Raw genomic sequence first — 18,131 nt, 5'->3', positions numbered from 1 at the left:
AGGGGTGGCAGCCTGGGCCCGTGACAGAGCTGGACTGGCAGCTGGAAGGAGCGTCCTTGGGTCTGCCACCAGCCCAGCCCGGCAGCCGGGCCTCCGTGCACACACGGGCGGCACAGCTGGGCCGCAGGCGGTGGACGCCAGGCACGCACCAAGGGCCGAGCCTGAAGGACTCGGTCCCGGCCTCCCTTCTTACCTTACCATCTACGTGGGTGCCCGACAGGGCTGACTCTGAGGAAAGTTTCTTCCTGCTTGTTTCAAATGAAACTGTTTATTGTGAGGCAATTGCAAGAAACACTACAGAGAGATCCTAGACAGCAGTTTGTTACTTCCAGAGTAATACCTCACAAAACCATAGTGTGGTATCAACCGGGACACTGGTATGTCGACATTGATACTCTGCCAGTCTGACTCAGTTCTCCCCAATTTTACGTCTGCGCACTTGTGCGCGTGCGCACACTTAGATGCGTGGGTTTTGTCCGTGCGCGGGTTCGTGTGTCCGTCACCATGGTCAAGATACAGAACATCCATCACCACAAGGGTCCCTTCTTTCATAACCACACCCACCACCCTCCAATCCCAACCCTGGCAACCTCCTGTCCGTTCCCGTTTCTGTAATTTTCCATTTCGGGAACGTCCTATAAATGGAATCACATGGTGTGTAACCTTCTGGGATCAGCTTTTCTCACCCAGCGTAACTCTCTGGAGGCCCGTCCAGGCTGCTATGCATATCAATAGTTAGTTCTATTTTTTTTATCACTATTTTGCTTAATGAGATTTTAAAAGAAACTTTATTCATTTTTTTTATGTTTTTGTTTTTGAGAGAGAGCACGAGTGGGGTAGGGGCAAAGAGAGAGGGGAACAGAGGATCCGAAGTGGGCTCTGTGCTGACAGCAGGGAGCTGGATTCGGGGCTCAACCTCACCAACCTCGAGATTATGACCTGAGCTGAAGCCGGATGCTCAACCGACTGAGCCACCCAGGCGCCCTTACAAGAAGTTTCGAAGACCACGTGCCACCTTTCAGATGAAGGCAGGGCTGCCCCGCTGGAGCCCGTGGCACCCCAACAGGAGCGAATGTTGCACATCTCCCAAATCTTAAAAATCCCATAAAATGATACTCGCCTATTGTGCCTTTCTCAGGAAACTAACTGAATTCTGATTATGCAAAGCTTCAGCGAAACTTATCACCTCTTATTTTACTGCAATTAAATAATCTCTCCCCAAATATACTGAGAGTTACAGACGTCACCTTTATTATTTCTCTTTAAAGTTATTTATACACAGAATATAACTCACATCTCATTTCTGTTTCTCTTTTCCCCTTGGCGAAAATACCATTCATTTGTCTCCTATAGTGGCTTGTTTTTTATTGTGCTACTGCTGTAATATATGATCTTTAGTTTATTAGTTTATGCCTTATATTAAATTATGTCCATATAAGATTTGTAAGAAAAATGGCTTTTCATTTTACTTGGGAACTTGGGTGGACTTAATTTTGGGAAGTTGGTCTTCAAAAAGGAAATTAGTCCGAAAGGCAGAGTGTCAGAGGGAAAAATGAAGGATCTTTGAGGCTCCAAACCAGAGGCGCCAGGAACACCTGGCCTCACCCTCCGCAAAGATTTGGGGTGCCCAGGGACACTGTTTCCCTCAAGGTATGAGGGCATGGCCAGGGCAGCTCCAGAGAAGAGCCGTCAGTCGTAGGGACCCACTGGGGAGGATCGGGCATGGACCCAAGGCCCACAGGGACTCGGACCCTGGAGCACCCCGCCGGGCCCCTGACCCCCTCCCAGCTTCTGTTCACGCAGTAGCTTCTCCGCAGCTACAGGTGCAGCCAGTCACCGCCCTGCCTCTGGCCGGGAGCCTCTGTTCAGATTCTCACTTGGTCCCACTCTGCACCCCAGGACTTAGAAGCTAACTGCCTCTGCCCCCTGGGGTGGGGTCCCTTGAGGTCCCACCCAGCTTGCAGACTGGCTGTGCGTGACCCAGGTGCACTTCTCAGCCAGTCTGCTCTGCTAGGGGCTGAGGGTTAGGTGGGAGGAGTCAAGGCCCCTCCCCACTGACAGGGCTGGGGATAGCCAGGCCAGCAACACTGCCAATACAGTGTCACCTCGGTGAGCGGCCACCGCGACGACAGGTGTTCCCATCAGTGTTGCGTGGCAAGTAAGTGAACCGTGGCGGTCACACACAGTGGAACACCACACAACGATGCGACAACAAACCGCACTGTATGCGACCACACAGATGAATGTCAGAGGCGTAGCACTGAGGGAGAGAAGTCAGGCTCAAAGTGCGTGTGCTGACGAGCCCATTCAGTGAAGTCCAGAGCAGACGGCACTGGCGGACAGTGACGGAGGTCAGAACATGGTTGCCTCTGGGGTGGAACCCACTGGTGGAAAAGCACCGGAGGAGGCTTTCGGGGGGCTGCAGACACTCAGTATGCTCGGGGAGGGACTACATGGATGTACACATATGTTAGAATTCAGTAAGCTGCATGTTTAAGAGTTGTGTACTTCACCGCATATGACTTACACACTTAAATTTCAAATAGTTCCAGGGGCCTCACACCTACAGGAATCATAAAGACAAGAGGAAATGAGGACAAACAGTTTCTTTATCCTACAAGAGGGGTCTCGGGGAATCTCGCTCAGGTTTTCCTGTGATGTTCTCATTCAACAGGGTCTTAGGTTTGTGCGCCAAAAGCCTGTAGGCAATAGCTTGGTGGGATCCCCTTCCTCACAGGCTGGGGGGCAGGTGATGAGCGTGACCTGAGAGCCCCGTGAGGGCCCCCGCGGAAGACCTGGGACTCACGCCCCCGCGGCTGCCAGTGTGAGGCAGGCTTGGCCACAGAGAGGCTCATAGGCACCAAGTGCCAGGACAAATGGGTGCTTATTAGCCTTTTTGAGGAGGATCCTGGGCTACAGCACGGGGTCTGGAGCGAAAATCAAAGCAACTGGAGAAGCTTCAAACAAACAGAGCTTTCTGGAAAGAGGACGCGAGGCTTCCCTCAGACGCCGCGTGCTAACTTCTGTGCGTCTGCCAATACCACACGTGGCAGTCACTCCCCTTCGTGCCACAAGACAGCCACGGGAAGGCAAGGCCACAGGCCCCAGAGCAAGCAAGACAAGCATGCGTCAGATTGGAGAGCAGAGCCAGAGAGTGATCTTGTGTGGCGAGTCCCCTCCCAGCTGACTCTGCGTGGAAAGTGTTCCGTGTGTCCGCGAACAGCTGAGTAACGAACGTGGTCCTTCACACCGGAGAGTATTACTCAGCCACAAGAAGGAGCGGCGTGCTGAGCTGCGCTACAGTGCGGATGGACCTTGACATTATTATGCTCAGTGAGAGAAATGAGGTGCAAAAGACACACCTTGTGTGATTCCATGTAGCGAAATGTCCAGAAGAGGCAAACTCGTGGAGGCAACAGGCAGATTCGTGGTAGGCAGGGGTTCCAGGGAGCAGAAGCGAGGAGCAGCTGCTTAATGGGTACGGGGCCTTCTCTCGGGGCGACGGAAATATTTCGGAACTTGATAGAGGCCATGGTTGTACAACATCATCGTATACGAAATGCCATTAAGTCGTTTACTTTAAAATGGTGTATCTGTGTTATGTGAATTTCACCTCCACGTAAAAAAACCGCTTTATAAAAATCTTTGCAGCATGTAGCCGTTTGTTCTTTCACTGAATCCGTTCACTCTTTATACTTCTGATCCACACCTGTGCACTCTGCCTGTGCCAGACCCGTGCCAGGAGCAGGCCCTACGGGGCTGAGCGGGAACTCCAGGCTCCTACCCTCCAGGAGCCTACAGGCCAGCACGGTGATTCTCAACCTGTTAAGATTTACAAAATACAGAGACCTGGGTCGTAACCCGGAGATTCTAGTTCATTAGGCTGAGATGGGGCCCCGGCATCGCTACGTTTTAAACACCCACAGGTAATTCTGACAACCAGCCGGATCCGGAAGTGGCTCAAACCACCTTGAACCTGGCCCATAAAAAGCCTGACCGCGGGCTTGGAAACATCCTCAGCAAAAGCAGGCATGCTGAACCCTGAAGAGGAGGTTAAGCGCTGAGCTTCATGCACAGGAAGGGCAGGCGCGGCTGAGCCCCTCAGCCCTCTGGGGTCTGGTCCGTCCAGTCTGGATCGGTGTCATGCTGGCCTCTCACCGCTTGGTGGCAGGAGTAAAATGGGTTTGACTTCCCGGTGTGCTGGCTAGGAGATTTGGATCTACTTCCCCAGTGTCTTCCGGGAGCAGGTACAACGGAAAGTCAACTGTAGTAGAAGGAACCGAGGAATGCGTATCTCGGAGATCAAGCAGTTTAGTCCTTAAGACTTAGCAGGCCTCATGTCTACTTCCGAAGCAGTGATGTGGCCCTGTGTCGGACAGTGCATCGTGGTGCTCTAAATCTGGGAAGATTCACAAAGCAGGCAACGTCTGAGCTGAGTTGACCAAAAGACGCCTGCAGAACCACATGGCAAGGTGGGAAAAAACAGAGTGAGACAGAAATGAAGGGCTGCTACGTGCTACATGAACATCACGCCGAGCGAGAGGACTCGGCCACAAAAGCACACACACCGTATGTGTCCACTCACATGTGTCCACAGGCAGAAAGTGGATCCGTGGTTGCCGGGGGCTGGGGGGACCTGGCGGTGACAGGTGGTGACCGCTGGTGGGTAGGGGTTTTCTGTCTGAGATCTTCACAATGTGCTGCAGTTAGACAGCAGTGATGGTGGCACAGCCTCGTGAATATATAGGAAAATCCCTGAATTACACACTCCACGTGAGTGGGATGCATGGCTTGTGACTTACGTCTCAATAAAGCGATTATAAACGAGGGGCGCCTGGGTGGCTCAGTCAGTTAAGTGTCCGACTTCAGCTTAGGTCATGATCTCGCGGTCCATGAGTTCAAGTCCCATGTCAGCCTCTGTGCGGACAGTTCTGAGCCTGGAGCCTGCTTCGGATTCTGTGTCTCTCTCTCTCTCAAAAATAAACATTAAAAAAAGCTATTATAAACAAATACTTATTGAGCATTTCCGCGTGCCAGGGTGTGCCACGACTAAGGCAGAAGCACATCCAGTGCATGACACGAAGAAGTAAGGAGACCGTATGTTACACCGTAAGAAACACTAGAGGTAACATAAGAGGACACAGGGAATACTTGCACCCGCAGGGATCACAGGGAGGTCAAGGAGGGTTGGCCTCGCTGAGAAGACAGCTTTCCATTTTTATTTATTTTTAATTTTTTAAAGTTTGTTCATGTATTTATTTACTTACTTACTTATTGAGAGAGCACGGGCAAGCAGGGGAGGGGCAGAGAGAGAGGCAGAGGAAAATCCCAAGCAGGCTTCACACTGTCAGGGCAGAGCCCAATGCTGGGCTCGATCGATCTCACAAACTGCGAGATCATGATCTGAGCTGAGATCAAGAGTTGGACACTTAACCAGCTGAGCCGCCCAGGAGCCCCAGAGAAGACAGCCTTTTTTTAAGAATTGTGGGGGCGCCTGGGTGGCGCAGTCGGTTAAGCGTCCGACTTCAGCCAGGTCACGATCTCGCGGTCCGTGAGTTCGAGCCCCGCGTCAGGCTCTGGGCTGACGGCTCAGAGCCTGGAGCCTGTTTCCGATTCTGTGTCTCCCTCTCTCTCTGCCCCTCCCCCGCTCATGCTCTGTCTCTGTCTGTCCCAAAAATAAATAAAAACGTTGAAAAAAAAAAAATTTAAAAAAAAAGAATTGTGGTAAAATACACATTACATCAAATTTACCATCTCAACTATTTTTTCGTGTAAAGCTCAGTAGTATTGTATACACTCCTAATGTTATACAACCGCCACCACCATCCACCTCCAGAACCCTTTTCGTAAGGTGAAACTGAAATGATACCCATTAAACCGTACCCTTCTCCCCCTCCCCGGCCTCTGGCAACCATTCTGCTTTCTGTCCACGATTCTGACTACTCTGGGTACTTACAGGTACTCATGTAAGTGGAATCCTACAGTGTTTGTCTTTTTATGACCGGCTTATTTCACATAGCAAAATGTCCTCTAGAGTCATCCATGTTGTAGCCGGTGTCAGAACTTCCTTTTTAAGGCTGAAAGATATTCCACTGTATGGCTGTACCACATTTTGTTCATCTATTCATGGGACACTTGGGTAACTTCCACCTTTTGGTTATCGTGAATGACGCTGTAAATAATTTCCTTTGCCCAAATAAATAAACAAATTAAGTTTATGCATTAACGTAATCTCAACACCCAACATGGGGCTCGAACTCACAATCCTGAGATCACGAGCTGCATGCCCTAGCGACTGAGTCAGCCAGGGGCCCCTCATTTCTTTTTTAAAAAAAATAGTAGTCATCCTGGGGCACCTGGGTGGCTCAGTGGGTTAAGCGTCCAACTTCGACTCAGGTCATGATCTTGCAGTCCATGAGTTCGAGCCCTGCATCGGGCTCTGTGCTGACAGCTCAGAGCCTGGAGCCTGCTTCAGATTCTGTGTCGCCCTCTCTCTCTGCCTCTCCCCCACCTCTCAAAAATAAACAACCATTTAAAAAATTAGATTTAAAAAATAGTAGTCATCCTAACAGGTGTGAGGTCGTATCTCCTTGTGGTTTTGATTCACATCTCCCTGATGATGAGTGATGTTGAGCATCCTCTCGTGTGCTTATGGGCCATTTGTGTATCTTCTTTGGAGAAATGTCTATTCAAAGTTCTTTGCCCATTTTTAAGTGAGGTTGTTTGTTTTTTTTATTGTTGACTTTTAGAAATTCTATCTGTTCTGGATGTTAATCCCTCATCACATATATTTTCTGTGGGTTGCCTTTTTGCTCTGTTAATAGTCTCTTTTGAAGCACAAAAATTTCAATTCCCATGAAGTCTCATTTCTCTATTGTTCTTTTGTTGCCTGTGCTTTTTGGTGTCACATCCAAGAATTCATCACCAAACTCAATGTTGTGAAGTTCTGACCCTAAGTTTTCTTCTAAGAGTTTAAGGGTTTTTAAGAATGTTTATTTCTTTATTTTTGAGAGAGAGTAAACTGGGGAGGAGCAGAGACAGAGGGAGACAGAAATCCCAAGTGGGCTCTGTGGTCTCAGTGCAGAGCCTGAGGTGAGGCTCAAACTCACAAACTGTGAGATCATGACCTGAGATGAAACCAAGAGTCGGACGCTTAACCGATTGAGCCCCCCAGGCGGCCTCTTCGAAGAGTTTTATCGTGTTGGGCCTTCCATTCCAATCTCTGATCCACTTTGAGTGACTTTTTGTACATGAGAGTCCAACTTCATTCTTTTGAATATGGACATCCAGTGTCCCCAGCACCATTTCTTGGAAAGACTTTCCTTTCCTCACTGAATGGTCTTGATGACCTCGTCAAACATCATTTGACCATATGTGTGAGACTATTTCTGGGCTATTCTCCATTCTATCCTGTTGCTCTGTGTGATACTTTATGCCACTACACACTATGTTGAGGACTGTAGCTTTGTAACGAGTTTTGAAACCAGGAAGTATGAGTTCTCCAGCTTTGTTCTTTTTCAAGATTGCTCTGGCTATTTGGGGTCCCGTGAGATTGCATGTTAACTTTAGAATGTGTTTTTCCATTTTTGCAGAAAATGTCATGGAGATCGTAAAAAGGATTACACTGACTCTTTAGATCACTTTGGATAGTACTGACAGCTTAACAACTTTTAACTCTTCCAACTTATGAACACAGGCTGTACTTCTGTTTGTGTCCTCCTTAATTTCTTTCAGCAATATTTTGTAGTTTTCATTGTATGTCTTTTATCCCTTTGATTAATTTCTAAATATTTTATTATTCTGATCCTATTATAAGTGGAATTGTTTTTGTAATTTCCTCTTCAGATTATTCATGGTTGGTGTATGGAAATGCAACTGATTTTTGTGTGCTGACTCTGCATCCTGCTATTTTGCTGAATTCACTTATTACAACTTTTTTTTTTGGTGGAGTCTTTAGGATTTACTACATATAAAATCGCATCATCTGCAAACAGAAGTAATTGTACTTCTTTCTTTCCAATTTGGATGCCTGTTTCTTTTTCTTGTCTAATTGCTATGACAAGAACTTCCAGTATATTTTTAACAGAAGCAGCAAAAGTGGACATCCTTGCCTTGTTCCAGATCTTAGAGGAAAAGCTTTCAGTCTTTTAGTGTTGAGTACAATGTTTGCTGTGGGTTTTTCACATATGACTTTTATTATATCATATCATGAGATAGTTTTTTTTTTTTTTTTATTATTTTTTTTTTAATTTTTTTTTTCAACGTTTATTTATTTTGGGGACAGAGAGAGACAGAGCATGAACGGGGGAGGGGCAGAGAGAGAGGGAGACACAGAATCGGAAACAGGCTCCAGGCTCCGAGCCATCAGCCCAGAGCCCGACGCGGGGCTCGAACTCATGGACCGCGAGATCGTGACCTGGCTGAAGTCGGACGCTTAACCGACTGCGCCACCCAGGCGCCCCGAGATAGTTTTCTTTTATTCCTAGTTTGTCGAGCTTTTTTATCATGAAAGAGTGTTGAGGTTGTTGTGTGTTGTTGTTTTTGTTTTTTTTTTTTTGCCTTTTTTGCATCAATCGAGATGATCATGTTTTGTTTTGTTTTTTCTTCGTTCTGTAAATGTGATGACTTACGCTGATTGATTTTTGTACGTTGAATCATCCTTACATTCCAGGAATAAATTCCTCTTGGTCATGGCCTCTAATCCTTATAATGTTTTGCTGAATTTGGTTTGCTAGTATTTTGTTGAGGATTTTTCCATCAGTGGTCATAAGGGATATTAGATGCATCGTTTTCCTTTCTTGCAGTGTCTTTGGCTTTGATATCAGAGCAATGCCGGCCTCATTAGATGAGTTAGGTAGGAAGTATTCCCTCCTCTTTAAATTTTTGCAAAACTTTAAGAAGAATTGGTGTTAATTCTTCTTTAATGCTTGGTAGAATTCACCAGTGAAGCCATCTGGTCCTGATTTTTTACTTATTGGAACATTTTTGAATAGTTGATTCACACTCCTTACTTGTTATAGTCCTGTTCAGATTTTCTATTTCTTCATGATTTATTCTTGGTAGATTTTGTGTTTTGCGGAATTTGTCCATTTCATCTAGGTTATTTAATTTGTTGTTAATAAGTTCTTTCTTATAATCCATTTATTTCTGTAGAATTGACAATGTCCCTACTTTCATTTCTGATTTTTCTAGCTTGAGTCTTCTCTATTTTTTCCTTAATCCATACAGCTAAAGTTTTGTCAACTTCGTTGATCTTTCTGCATTGATTTGCCTCTATTTTTTAATATTCTTTAATTTATCTCTGCTCTAATTTTTATCATTTCCTTCCTTTTGCTAGTTTTGGGTTTAGTTTGTTTTTATTTTTCTAATTCCTGAAATTGTAAAGTTAGATCGTCAGTTTGAGATCCCTTTTTAAAAAATGTAAGTGTGTATGGCTATACATTTCCCCCTTAACACTGGTTTTACTGCATCCCGCAAGTTTTGGTATGTGTGTTTTCATTTTCATTTGTTTCTAAGTATTTTCTAATTCCCTTTGTGTTTCTTTTTTGATTCACTGGTTCTTTAAGAGTGTGTGTTTAATTTACACAAATCTGTAAAATTTCCAGTTTACTTCTGTTGTTGATTTCTAATCTCATTCTGTTGTGGGTGAAGATTCTTTGTATCTTTTAAAATGTATTGAGACTTGGAGTGCCCGGGGGGCTCAATTAGGCGTCCGACTTTTGATCCTGGCTCAGGTCACGATCTCATGGTTTGTGGGACTGAGCTCAGCATTGGGCTCTGTGCTGACTGAGAGCAGCCTGCTTGGGAATCTCTCCTTCTCTCTCTGCCCCTCCCCCGCTTACCCACATGCATGAGCTCTCTTTCTCTCTCTGTCAAAAGCAATAAAATTTAAAGAAAAAATAAAATAAAATCTATTGAGACTTAATTTGTGGTCCAACATATGGTCTATCCCATAAAATGTCCCGTATGTGCTTGAAAAGAATGTGTATGCTGTTGATACTAGACCGGCCCATACATGTCTGTTAGATGTTGTTGCTGTATGGTATTAAGTCTTCTATTTCCTTACATATGATCTGTCTGATTGTTTTATCCATTATTTAGAATGGGGTGTTGCAGCCTCCAACTTTTAGAACTATTTCTCCCTTCGACTCTGTCAGTATTTGCTTCATACATTTTCAGTCTGTTAGTAGGTGTATAAATGTTTATAACTGTTGTATCTTTTCGTTTGAACCTTTATACATAATGCCCTTATTTGTCCCTCACAACCGTTTTGGATTTAAAGTCCATTCTTGTCTGTATCAGTAGAGTCACCTCTGCTCTCATTTGGCCAGCATTTAAATGGATATCTTTTTCCGTCCTTTCACTTTCCATCTATTTTTGCCTTTGGATCTAAAGTGAGTCTCTTATAGATAGCATATAGTTGGATCATGTATTTTTATCCATTCTGCCAACCTCTGCAACCTCTGTCTTGTAATGGGAGTTTAATACATTTACATTAAGTATAATTACTGATGGGAGGAACTTTCTTCTGTCATTTTGCTATTTGTATTCTATATGTCTCCTAGCTTTTCTGTCTCTCATGACATACATTAGTCTTCTGTGTTTAGTTGTGTTGTTGTTGTTGTTTTGTAGTTAAACCTTTAAATCCTTTCTCATTTTCTTTTGTGTATGTTCTATACCTATTTCCTTTGTGGCTACCAGGAGGATTACATTTAACATCCTGAAATGATAACACTCATTTAAATTTCCACCAGCAAACAAAACCTCTATGTTTTTTAGGGCTCTGTCCCCACCCTTTAGGGTCACTGATATCACAAAATTATATCTTTACACATTATGTGCCCCCATGTGTAAAAATTCTCTTACAAACACTAGTCTCTTAAAACATGTAGAAACAAAAAGACTTACAAACTGTTATTATGATAATACTAGCATTTATAATTGCCCACTTACTACCTTTAATGAGATAGATTTCTTCACGTGGTTTGGAACTACTTCCTAGTGGTGTCTTTCCTTTCACCTTGCACAATTATGTTGAACATTTCTTGCCATGCAGGTCTAGTGGAAATGCACTCCCTCAGCTTTTGTTTATCTGGAAATGTCTTGATTCCTCCTCTGCTCTGTTTTTGTTTTTTTTTAATTTGTATTTATTTACTTTGAGAGAGAGAAAGAGTACAAGCACAAGCAGTGGAGGAGCAGAGAGAGAAAGAGAGGGAGAGAGAGAATCCCAATACGCTCTGTGCTGTCAGCATGGAGCCCAACGTGGAGCTCAATCTCATGAACCGTGAGATCGTGACCTGAGCCGAAATCAAGAGCTGGACGCTCAAGCAACTGAACCACCCAGGCGCCACTCTCCCTTGCTCTTTGAAGGACAATTTTACTGAAAATGAACTTCTTGGTTGACAGTTCTTTCACTTTGGATATCCTAAGATAATAAAACATTAATTGTAGTCAATTCCCCACTGTCTTCTGCCTCCTAAGTTTCTGATGAGAAATATGCTTACTGAGAATCCCTTGCATGTGATGAGTCACTTCTCTCTTGCTGTTTTCAAGATTCTCTGTCTTAGGGCTTTTCAGAATTTGAGTATGTGTCCCAGTGTGGGTCTCCATGAGTTCATCTTACTTGGAACTTATTGACCTTGGATGTTTATATTCTTGTCTTTCATCACATTTGGGAACTTTTTAGCCATTATTTCCTCAAAGATTTTTCCCGATCCTTTCTCTCTTTTTCTTCTAGATCTCCCATAAGGTATATGTCGGTCTTTTGTGTTGTCCAACAGGTTCCTTAGGCTCCGTTTGCTTTCCTTTAATCTTTTTATGTTCTGTTCCTTAAACCGAATGCTTCTATTGTTTTATCTTCTAGTTTGCTGATTCTTTCTTTTGTCTGCTCAAATCTACCTTTGAGTCCCTCTGGTGAATTTTTCATTTCAGTTATTGTGTTTTCAGCTCCAGAATTTCGATCTCTTTATTGATATTTCCATTTTGTTCATACATCATTTTCTTGATTTTTCTCAAGGTCTTCCTTTAGTTTTTGAGTATATTGAAGACAGTTGTTTTAAAGTCTTTGTCTAGTATACCTGCCATCAGGGCTTTTTCAGGAATACTTTCTATTGAATTTTCCTTTGAATTGGCCATATTTCCCTGTTTCTATGTATGCTTTGTGATTTTTTGTTGAAAACTAGACATTTGAATCTAATAATGTTGTAACTCTGGAAATCAGAATCTTCCCCTTCCCCCAAGGTTTACTGTTTTTGGTTATTTTATGGGTTTTTTCTATTATTGCAGCCTGTCTCTGCACCAAAGATCATCCTTAAACTCTTCTCAGGTCTTTTCTGAGCCTGGGCCTTTCCCTGGGCATGCACAGTCACTTTCTAACTTTCCCTTGTACATAAAATTGATTTGAAGGTCTTAGTCTCTAATGTCTGGCTTCCTTCCAGAGAAAGAAATGAAGGAGAAGGGGAAGCGCGTCAGCCCTTTAAATCCTCTGGAAGTCACTTCAGGTAGTAGGGGAAGGGCTTGCCCCAATGGGGGAAGTGCAACAAAAATGGCTGCCCTCATTTTTTGCACCTCTGTGATCTGAAGCAGCACTTAGCAATCAGGGGGAAGATCCTCGATATTTGGTGGATATTCACTCTGGCTCCCACAAGCCGCATGCCAGCTGCTCCAGAAACCCATGCACAGGTGACTGACACTGGTCTTGGGGTAGGGGTGGGTAGCTGCTACTGTGCTAAGAGTTGAAACTGACCAAGATCAAGTGCAATTTCCTATCTAAGGCTTCCCCTTGAAAGTTGGAAGCCTTCAATAGACTCCAGAGTTCCAAAATAGATACATCAGACAGATTCTGCCAGTGTAACTGTTGCTTAGGTGGGGAAACTGATTCCTGATGGTTTCTGCTTTGCCATCTTCCCAGAATCCTCCAGGATGATAACTTTTTGAACGACTGTTTGAAGGATGTGAAGGAGTTGGCCATGTGGACACCTGAGAGAAAAGCCGTCTAGGTAGAGGGAACAGCAAATGCAAAGGCTCAAGGTGGGGGTTGCAGGTTCAGCTGCATGGTTCACTTTGTAAATGTTATTGAATTTTTCACTTCAAATTCGAATTACTCATGGATGGTATATAGGAAAAACAATTAACTCTGTATATTCACCTTGCATCCTGCGACTTTGCTATAATTGCTGTTAGTTCCAGGATGTTTGTTTCTTTGTTTATTCCATTGATTCTTTGGGATTTTCTATAATCATGTCATCTGTAAACAAAGACAGTTTTATTTCTTCCTTCTCAAACCGTATACTTTATTTCCTTTTCCTGTCTTATTGCATTAGCTAGGACTTTCAGCATGATGTCAAATGGGACTGATGAGGGGGGACATTCTCATCTTGCTTCCAATCACGGCTCACTCAGGTGATATTCATTTTTTTCTATGACTCTCCACTCCTGGGAGAGCTGGGCCACCTGACCATACTGATTTGGAGATCTGGATCTGTTCCTGGGCCCCCTGTTTCCTAACAGGAGCCACAGAACACTGGATTTGTAGGTCACAGGACCTGCCATCACACCTGTCTTCTTGGCAGCATTGCCCTAATGTCCTCACTTAGGGACTCCCGTCCACCTGCTGAGTATCATATTTCCTGAAAACTCAGATCCCTAGTGGCTGACTCCATTCTCGCATAGAACCACCGTGCTGCCTCCTTCTACCTCACCCCTGCTTGCTGGGATCTTCGTATGCTCCTGGATGAAGGTTTTCATTGCCCATCAGTGGTTCTGTCTGCTCAGAAGACATTCATCAGTTGTCTCTCCAAAGGACCTCATCCTTGGGCAAGGCGTCAACAAGGACTCTACAAAACTGGTTATCCTTCATGGAAAGAAGTCCTCGCTCTTTCCAGTTTAAAGAAAAGGTAAGGAAAGTCATTTTAACAATATATACGAGTCATTCCTCACTGCTTAGACTTCCTGTTTATTTTATTTTTTATTTTTTTTTCAACGTTTATTTATTTTTGGGACAGAGAGAGACAGAGCATGAACGGGGGAGGGGCAGAGAGAGAGGGAGACACAGAATCGGAAACAGGCTCCAGGCTCTGAGCCATCAGCCCAGAGCCCGACGCGGGGCTCGAACTCACGGACCGCGAGATCGTGACCTGGCTGAAGTCGGACGCTTAACCGACTGCGCCACCCAGGCGCCCCTAGACTTCCTGTTTAAATAGGTACTGGTGAGACAAGATTAATCCATTTGTTCATGCACATAGTAACCAACAGCCAAGCCCTCTCTCTGCGCCAGGCTCCACACACGGCATGGGGGATCATTAACAAACACTCTCTTTTGCTACCAATGTAGCTGGAATGAGCATGTGCGTGAATATGCAGTGCTTTGGAAATGCAGGGTTTCTTTTCACATCTTCTTCCACTTCTTACCTTCAGAATAAATCTTTAAGTAGAGCATTATCAAATTCTTCACAGATGCAGGCTACACAAAGCATTCTCATTGTCTGTCATAAATATAATATCTTTTAAAATCTCCAACACAACTTCTGGGCATGTTCCCTCTCATAAATCTAGGCTGCCTGTCTCAGATCACATTTTGCTTTTCAAGCAATTTTACAGCTAAATCCTCCCACATAATTTGTAATAGTTTCTTTACAAAGGACATGAAGCTAGCTATGATCCTTTACTGACTTATGTAGCATTTACCACTTTCCTGTTTTTAGAATCCTTATCCCTTTCAAGTGGAATTCTAAAAATATCAGTTAAGCCGCCGACTAATTTCTAATCCTTACTTCTATTAATATTGGCAGAAGGGCAGTTCATCTCCTAGCCTTTGTCCTTCCTTGATTAAGCCATTCTAATCTTTTCCTGACAATTTGATTGGTGACAATATGACCAAGCCTGACTGGAACACCACGCAAGCGGGGACTCTTGCCTACAGAGGTCCTGAGACCAGCTAAGCTACAGGAAGCCCTTCAAGTAACTCTTCTCTATTTCTCCCTTCCTACCCATTCTTTCTTTGGGTAAGAAACCACGGCTCCTATCCTAAATGCCGGGCTAATATTTTAAAATTTAGATTAATTTCAAATGTTCGCCATCAGCAACCTTCATGGTGCTGAGGTGGTCCTCCAGATTTTGTTAATAGCTTAAACGGCCTTCTAGCAGTGAGGTCACCTGGGCAGACCATGCAACCTCAAGCTTCCCTTGAGTGGAGAAGTGGAGAAGACTCCTCTGATGAGTGACCCTTCTGCTGAGAATCCAAAGGACTGCGTGGTGGACACTGGGACGCCCCGTCTGGAGTGCTGCATGATGGGCGCTCATTCCCCCAGCTGTATCTCTCTCCAAGGGAGCATCCCTGGAATAGGGGAACCTTCTCACCCGAAGTTACACTTCTTGAGGGAGCCTGCGCTAACTATCTAGTTGATGCAGGGCTACTCTGGCCCAGGCCCTTTGCCTCAACTTGGGACTACCACGAAAGGACATGCCAGCTCCAGACTCCTAGCATGCACTCTGCTGCAACTATACTGCACTTCACCTTCACCCTCTGCCCTACCCTACTTCCCTCGTGCCCTTATGGGTGTCGTTCATTAAGCTCCTGCGGCAACTCTCTGCCTCAGAGTCCCTTCCCAGGAAATGACAGTTGGTATTGAGAGTAATCACAGGAATCACTCCAATATGGGGCCTTTAAGCTGGATCACCTGCCAGCCGGCAGTGAGGCTGGTGATGAGGTCCCTTCCCTGGAGGTCACAGGTTGAGCTCTGATAGTCCTTGGCACATGTAGTGAAACCACTGTTAAAGCTGTTAAGTGCCATCCGACCGCAAGACTTACTCTAAAGCTACAGTAGCCATGGCAGCCTGGTGTCAGCTAAAAAGCTAAAGAAAAGACATACAGACCAATGGTACAGAACAAAGAACCCGGGAATAGACCACACAAATACAGTCAACTCCTCTCTGACAAAGGAGCGAAGGCAGTTTAATGGAAGAATAGTTTTCTCAGCATATGGTACAGGAATAATCGGATATCTACGTGCAAAAAAATGAATCTAGACACAGACTTCACACCTTTTACAAGAATTTACACAAACTGGCTCATAACTTAAGGCCACCTGGTTGTAAAACCCAAAAGTATAAAACTTCTAGAAGAAAATATGAGAAAATCTAGGTGACCTCGGGTTGGGCAATAAATTCTTAAATACAACACCAAAACCATAATCAGTGAAGAAAGACATTGAGGAACTGGACTTTATGAAAATTAAAAGCTTCTGCTCTGTGAAAATCATGCTAAGAGAATGAAAAGACAAACAGACTGGGAGAAAATATTCACAATATAAGTGATAAAGGGCTTGCATCCAAAATATACAAAGAAGTCTTGGGGCGCCCGGGTGGCTCAGTCGGTTAAGCGTCCGACTTCGGCTCAGGTCATGATCTCACAGTTCGTGAGTTCGAGCCCCACGTCGGGCTCTGTGCTGACCGCTCAGAGCCTGGAGCCTGTTTCAGATTCTGTGTCTCCCTCTCTCTCTGCCCCTCCCCTGCTCATGCTCTGTCTCTCTCTGTCTCAAAAATAAATAAACATTAAAAAAATATATATACAAAGAAGTCTTAAAATGCAACAAGAAAACGACAACCCAATTTAAAAATGGGCAACAATCTGAACAGACACATCACCAGAGAAGGTGATAAGCACAGGAAGATAAGCACAGGAAAAGAGGCTCGACATCATATGTCACTCGGAAACTGCAAACTAAAAACAATATGCCATGACACAATTATCAGAATGACAAAAATCCAGAACACGTACAGCACTAAATGCTGGTGCAGATACAGAGCAACAGGAAGCCCCGCCCACTGCTGGTGCCAGATAGCTAGGCAGTTTCTTGTAAAGCTAAACATGCCCTTACCATGTGAGTAAGGTTACCTTACCATGACACTCCTGAGTACGTACCCAGCTACATGGCAAATGCATGTCCACACAAAATGCCCTTGCCATGTGAGTCAGCCATGACACACCCAGCTACACGGTCAACGTATATCCACACAAAAACCTGCACACAGGTCTACAGGAGCTTTATTCATAATTGCAAAGCTTGGAAGCAACCTGGATGGCCTTTAATAAATGAACTGATAAACTGTGGTCCATTTAGACAATAGAGTATTACTCAGCATTAAAAAGAAATGAGCTATTAGGCCACTAGAAGACATGGAGGCACCTTAAATGCATATTAAAAGTGGGGGGAAAAGCTATTTGAAAAGGCTACACCCAGTATGATTCCAACCATACGATGGTCTGGAAAAGGCAAAACTATGGAGATAGTGAAACAAATCAGTGATTGCCAGGGTTTTCAGAGAGAAGCAGAAGAGGTGAAGCACTGGAACTTTTAGGGCAGAAGCTATTGTGAATGATGTAATGGCGGATACATTTAACAAATGATACGTATTTCACAAAACTCCTAGAACCGAACAACATGAAGAGACAACTTTAACTATGGCTTTCAGTTAGTAATAATGTTAGTAATATTGGTTCATTGATTGTAACAAATGGATCTCACTAACGTGAGATAGCAGCAGAAGGGAAAATTGTGCAGAAAAGGGAGTACATGTACTGTCTTCCCAAGTTTTCTGTAGACCTGAAACCATCTTGTAAGATGAAATCTACTAATTAAGAAAAATTCTTAACAATGGTAAACTGGTATGGGCTACCGGTGGAAGGCATGGCATTAGCCGGTGCATTTGGGAATTGTGGGCGAGTTGTAAGGATCAGGACGCCAGGACGGGGTGATTGTTGCTGGATGCTATCAATGCCCTGGAGGAAGATAATGAAAGTTGGTTAATCTCCAACTTAAGGTCAAGTGTGGACATCCCCGGGGCTTTTCTGGCGGCACACAGACAGACCTCACATCTTGCAGGAGGAATCGAGAGTCAGGCCCAAGACTTAATGATATGGACAGCAGAGCGCTGGAAAAGGCTGAATTCTCAACCCCAGCAAATCTCCTATGCCAAGGTCAGGGCCCGAACTAGAAGGAGGGGGACCCTGAAACAACTAGGACCCTGGGAACAACTAGGTTGATACACTCAAAAATCTTTGAACCCCAGGTCCTTCTGAATGCTCTGGGCTCTCAGCAGTGACCTACTCCACCCTGTCAAAGGCTACAGCC

This window comes from Lynx rufus, unplaced genomic scaffold (genome assembly GCF_022079265.1).
Source record: "Lynx rufus isolate CCGP_SWC_20201006 ecotype Redwood Valley unplaced genomic scaffold, mLynRuf1.p SCAF_27, whole genome shotgun sequence".
NCBI lineage: Eukaryota > Metazoa > Chordata > Mammalia > Carnivora > Felidae > Lynx > Lynx rufus.
The sequence above is the reverse complement of the archived record's forward strand: the minus strand, read 5'-3'. Positions refer to the sequence as shown.